Source organism: Lethenteron reissneri, chromosome 23, assembly GCF_015708825.2.
Source record: "Lethenteron reissneri isolate LAM-NWPU_2019-01 chromosome 23, ASM1570882v1, whole genome shotgun sequence".
Lineage (NCBI taxonomy): Eukaryota > Metazoa > Chordata > Hyperoartia > Petromyzontiformes > Petromyzontidae > Lethenteron > Lethenteron reissneri.
In genome coordinates this window covers 9,307,080-9,313,079 of record NC_083801.1, presented here as the reverse complement: position 1 = coordinate 9,313,079, position 6,000 = coordinate 9,307,080, and the positions used below count along the sequence as shown (strand labels likewise).

Below are 6,000 nucleotides of genomic sequence, written 5' to 3'. Positions count from 1 at the left end.
TCTGCTTGTGTCTGTCAATGCGTCTCCGGTTCTGTGTTTTGTCTCTCTCTCAAATGTAGCAATCTTTGGAAGAACGTAATCAACCAGGTAGGGTGTTGACTGTTATGTTAGCCGACTGTCTGTGTTGTATTGCATTATATTTCTAAGTTTACTAGGTTTGTATTATCTTTCATTTGTACCTGATGACGATTGCTTGTGTTGCAATCGAAAGGTCGTATGCTATTATTTGATGTATTGTTCTCTTTCTACGTGACTTCACCAAAATAACCAAAGAGTAAGCCACTGGTAGTAGGAACATTTAGTGTGCAGCTCCACTTATCCGCGAAAATATTGCGGATAATTGAATGGCCGTTCTGCAATGAACTTTTGGGAAATTCATTGATGACGGCAGATGATAGAATAACTGGAGTTTCCACGGACCCTATTGGATAATCGCAGCTGCGTGTAATGGGGTTGCAGATAAAAACAAAATCTCTCCACGACAGTTTATGAAATGTGTACAAGGCCAATGATGACAGTCGCAAACTCAGACCTCAGTATCACCATCATCATCATCAACCTCACATTAGCTTTGTAGGGTGCGAAGGAAGTTCAACGTACAACCTTGACCTTTACACTGCTGGATGAATAACCCCCAATCACCTAAACTTACTTTGCACCTAATCAGTGCGACGGCTGGCACTGACCACTACGGCGCAGACGTCACCGCCACACAAAAACCTCTCACGCGCGGGGAGGAGCGGGGGAGGGGAGGGGGGAGGAGGGGAGGGAGGGAACGGGGGGGAGGGAACAGGGGAGGGGGGGAGGGAACAGGGGAGGGGGGGAGGGAGGGGGGATGGGAACAGGGGAGGGGGAGGGAGGGGGGAGGGGGAGGGAGGGGGGGAGGGAACAGGGGAGGGGGGGAACAGGGGAGGGGGAACGGGGGAGGGGGGGAGGGAACAGGGGAGGGAACAGGGGAGGGAGGGGGGGAGGGAACAGGGGAGGGGGGAGGGAGGGGGGAGGGAACAGGGGAGGGGGCGAGGGAACAGTGGAGGGGGGAGGGAACAGGGGAGGGGGGAGGGAGGGGGGAGGGAACAGGGGAGGGGGGGAACAGGGAAGGGGGAACGGGGGAGGGGGGAGGGAACAGGGGAGGGAGGGGGGGAGGGAACAGGGGAGGGGGGAGGGAGGGGGGAGGGAACAGGGGAAGGGAGGGAACAGGGGGGGAGGGGGTAGGGAACAGGGGAGGGGGGAGGGAGGGGGGGAGGGAACAGGGGAGGGGGGGAGGGAATAGGGGAGGGAGGGGGGGAGGGAACACGGGAGGGGAGGAACAAGGGAGGGGGAGAGGGAACAGGGGAGGGGGGGAACAGGGGAGGGGGGAACAGGGGAGGGGGGAGGGAACAGGGGAAGGGGGAGGGAGGGAACAGGGGGGGAGGGAACAGGGGGGGGTGGAGGGAGGGAACAGGGGAGGGAGGGAACAGGGGTGGAGGGAGGGAACAGGGGAGGGGGGAGAGGTCCCCCGCGGCTCGCGCTTCCGTTGCCGGGAAATCCCCGCGCTGGACATCCTCGCCCTTTCTGGGAAGTCACGTGGGTCCCCCCCCTCCTCCTTCCACACCAACAGCAAGGCTCTCCTATTGGTTCGCGAAACTTTACAGGCAGCGAGTTCGCTGTTCCCATTGGTTTATACGAGAACCCCATTTCACCCCTCCCCCCCCACCCCCATTTCTGCACACCCCTCCCCCACAACCGCCCCAACTCCCTCGCGCCCTTCGCCGTTAAGCCACGAGAGCGGCGCGCTGATTGGTCGACGGCGTCGTGATTGTTGTCGTGGGAGGGGGCGGGGCTCTCGCTGGTGGTGGGGGGTGGGGGGCTCGCGGGGGTGGTGGGGGGGGGGCTTGCGGGGGTGGTGGGGGGGTGGCTCGCGTACAAACACTGGCGCGCCACTGCGCATGCGCGCACACACGCGCACACGTGTTCGTGACAGCAGCGGGCAGCAGTGGCAGGACGAGGGCGACAGTGAAGGCGGCGTCACGCTCGACCGCGTCTGGAGTCCGGAGTCAAGTGTGGGGGGAGCCCCCCTCTCTCTCTATCACTCCCTCTCGCCTGCAGTAGGAGACGCAACGACGGTACGTTCGGCGACGGGTTGCGGCCGCGGAGAGATACGCGAGAGTATATGGGAGGAGGAGGTCGACGTAGGTGACATGGGCTTGGGTCGCGTGTCCGTCACCCCCCCGTGGCCAGACGTCTCTGCGTGGTAAACAAACACTCGGAGGCCTCCCCTGCTTAAGCCGAGGCCCTCCTGTGCAAATTCTTTATTTTATTATTGAGGCGGGTTGGGTAGTGACGTGTGGAGAGACAGAGACGTGGACTGATACGGGAGGGGAGACGGGCTGCTGCCTGACTGCTGGCCGGAGGAGGCACCGCTCCGTGTTGACGCCAGGAGTTGACCTTCCTCAACCCCTCCACCACCACAACCACCGTCGCTTGACCGCGGAAAACAACAAGTTGAAGTGCCGCTTTTCTGTTTGAGGTGCGCAGCTCCGGGTTGTGCTTGCGGGTGAAGTCTGCACGTTCCCGCGGCGAGCATCGCAGCGCGCTCAAAAAGACAAGTCACAACTTGGTGTTGCCTGCTGATTACACCAGGTGAAGAGTGGAGACTCGCACATAATGTTCATTTTACTGACCGTGAATGGACGATGGTGACGACGATGATGTTGACAGCGAGTAGAATATGACGACGATGATAAAGACTGTGGGTTGGATTTTTCCAGGATAATTAGAAAATAGTGAATATTCAAATGATGACGAACGTAAACATTAAGGTGATTAATATGAGGGTGATGATTCTGATCTTGGTGAAGATGCTGGTAATGATTGAGATGGTGGTGAAACTAGTGACGTTTATGATGATGATGGTGGTGTGAAGATAATAGCCGTGATGATTGGGAGAGGTGGGATTAAGTTTGACCTCTGGGCAGGATGTGAACCTGTGATGTGTCCATGAACAGTTGTAGGATCTAAGACTGTTCAGCCCGTAGACAACCCATAGTGCTTTCTGAGAGCCTTCAAAGAGTTTGAAGCCGTAGACATGTGTGCACGGTAGACCTTGGAGAACGAATAGAACTCTTTAACTCCTCTGCTATAGTGGCTGGCTAGCAGGCAGAGTTGATTGCGTGGAGACAGTTCAATTTTATTAAACTGACGATATAAGAATGTACAACCAAAGTACTGTTTTGTAATCAAGTACATTACATAAGTTGCTTTACACATCTGTGTACTGTCCATGATACCATGCACGTTGAAGAACAATACAAGTTCATGTATGGCTGTCAGAAGTAGGAACATGCTCGAGAGCCATGGTTGTTAACCTTTACTGCAGCCTGATACCCCCTTTGGTTCTCAATGGTTAAAAATATATAATGAAAATAAGTACATAGGTTTGATGAAACAAAGTAGTTGTACTTACATGTCCGTGCTTAATTTGTGTTTCGATGATTTACCTTATTAAAAAAAACATGTGGCCAAGTCTCGCACCCCCAGAAATGGCATCTCGCACCCCCAGGGGGGGTGCGTGCATCCCAGGTAAAGAGCCACTTCCCGAGAGGATGTCCACTGTGAAGTTGGAGCGATGAGATCTGTAATAGCGAGATGCAGTTTGGCATCATAGGACCAGGAGTGTTGGCAACGACGTTGGCCTTTGTCCAACCTGTAGGTAAAGCATGGCTTATGCTGATCATGGTGACAGTTTTCACGTCTCCCTTATTAGGGGAATTATCTACATTATTCCACATGCCGTTAATCCAAAACATTGTTGCAGCCAATGAGTCATGGCCTCCAGCCTTAAAAAAATATCATTATAGTTCTATAATTAGCACATTTCAGTTTCCCGTACTGTTTTGAGCCAGGTCGCATTCCAATTGTACTTATATCCATATCTCTGGATATTATTTAATCGCTTCCAAATTAGTGGACAAGATGTCAAGTTGAGCTGGACTTATCTCGTGCATTATTCAAAACGTTACGTCCAATGCTGAATGTTGTGCAGGATAATACATAAATTATGCACGTATAACCACAATGTACAGTTTGCCCAATTTTGCCTCTGTATGCCGTCGTGGTTAACATTCTGACCAGCAACCGCCAAGATCATTTATCATTGCCCGCAGTTCCTGTTACAGCATTACTAAAGATATTGACCGTGCGCTGAAATTAGTGCATCAAGGAGAACTCTTGAAATAATTCTGAGACCACAGACCCCGCCTCTACCTTGGACCGCCGCATTTTCATTCGCTGGTCTAGGTGTAAAATGCATTTGTTATGGTCTTGATTCACGAAGTGTTCGGTTATTGTTGAGCACTTTCTCAACCCCTTAATGCACATCACTTAAAGTTCTCTAAATATTAATTATTCCTAACTTCCCTGCAAATGTGATCAAAATGCATTGAGTCTTATACATCAGAATCCAATTCACAATAGTTATTTAGATACAGTACTGTAATGTCCCATTGTTGAAGTCCATTCTTCCAGGGAGGTTGTTATTTTTGGCAGAAAACTGATCGTCATAGGTATTCCAGATGTCCTCAGTTGCTGTGGTGCTTCTACAAGATACTTAAGAGAGGATGCTGTATACAGTAGTGAAATAAAGAAAAGTTGCAGCCCTGCAATTTCTTTGTTTCACCTCTGCTGGCAGAAGGGTCTCCACTAAAATAATGGCCCTTTAGTGGCTAGTTTGTCTGAAAAGTCCATGCTTTCTGAACGTCTTGAAAGAGGTGCTTCTGGGTGAATGGAGGCAAAGGGTTGTTGAATTGGTTGGTCTCCAGATTGCAAGTTTAGAGTGCTAACAATGACACCACGATAGCTGTATATAATAAGTCCCAAAACTATTCCTGTATACTCTACTCAATGACTTTACAGGAAGTTGTAGAACATGTTTTCCTCAGACATAACCCTTGGGTTATTGGTTAAATCTGGGAATAGTGGTGCTGTGTGGCTGGTCAGCTGGACAGCATGTGTTGGGAAGTGTTGATTGTCATGGGTTCAACATGCAAAGTTTACAGTGTGAGCTATTGAATTTCCAAAATGATCGAACTATGAATTCGTGTAGTGTCGTTCTAAGCCGTTTTAGTAAGTCAAGCAATTGATATTACACAGTTAATGTGCTCAGTTCATTTTAGTATGTAGAGATGATACCTGTACACATCTGCATTAGTCGCTCAGTGAGTGGTCTATCATATGTACATGTTTGGGTTGTCCAAATGCTGGATGAGGGCCTCTTCAAAGCGTGGGGCTTATTTGACCATACCTTGCCATGCTGGTCAATACGGGTTGGTGAAGGTTGGGAGCAAAGACATTTGAACATCGTATAGGATAACGATGGATTTTCCTGACCTGCCATTTGCTGACACTGTTGCCCCGTAGTTGCCTGTGACACCTGTTTTGGTTGATTGTGGTCACCCATCCGAAGACTGTACAGGCTCTTAGACTGCTTAGCCTCTGAGATGAGGTTGGATGTATTCTGGATGGTTTGGTGAAAGGCCAACAGATGGTACATCATTGCAATGTGTGTTTTCAGTTAAAAATTACAGAGATGCGAGTTTTAATGTATTATATATATTAGAAATATCCCTCCCACAAATATCGTGTTTGATGAGGGGAAACGTGCAAATTATGGCCTTGTTTATGTTTCGCGTGAATGGTATTGCATGCCATATTTATTTAATTTATAATCGATTATGCAACAGAAGTTGGCTCCAAGAATCTTAACCCGATGAACTCTGACACACATTAGCTGAGGCCTTTTTTTAGCATTGCAGCCAATGGAGGAAATGTTTGTATTGTTGCAGGACGAGACAAGTTGTTGCAGTCATCGTGACCCATGCTTTAGTGCAATTTAATATTTACTTGGTTATGGATATGTATTCCACACTGCTATTGTTGTTATGTGCTCGGTATTGTACTATGTTCTAGGGGAGGTTTGTTTACGTTCAAGAATGTTAATGAGAAAAAGATCCATAATGGAGAGTG

The 6,000-nt window shown here is 49.6% G+C and overlaps 1 protein-coding gene across 1 annotated transcript in view; it reads left to right on the top strand.

Moving 5' to 3' along the window:
- The first annotated feature begins 1,938 nt into the window (after window positions 1-1,938).
- STAT1 (signal transducer and activator of transcription 1) overlaps window positions 1,939-6,000 on the top strand; it is a 28,035-nt gene continuing 23,973 nt past the window's right edge. Inside the window, exons 1-2 of the mRNA XM_061557068.1 lie at window positions 1,939-2,102; window positions 2,515-2,619. The gene's annotated coding sequence lies outside the window, so the exon portion shown is untranslated. The remainder of the gene's footprint in view (window positions 2,103-2,514; window positions 2,620-6,000) is intronic.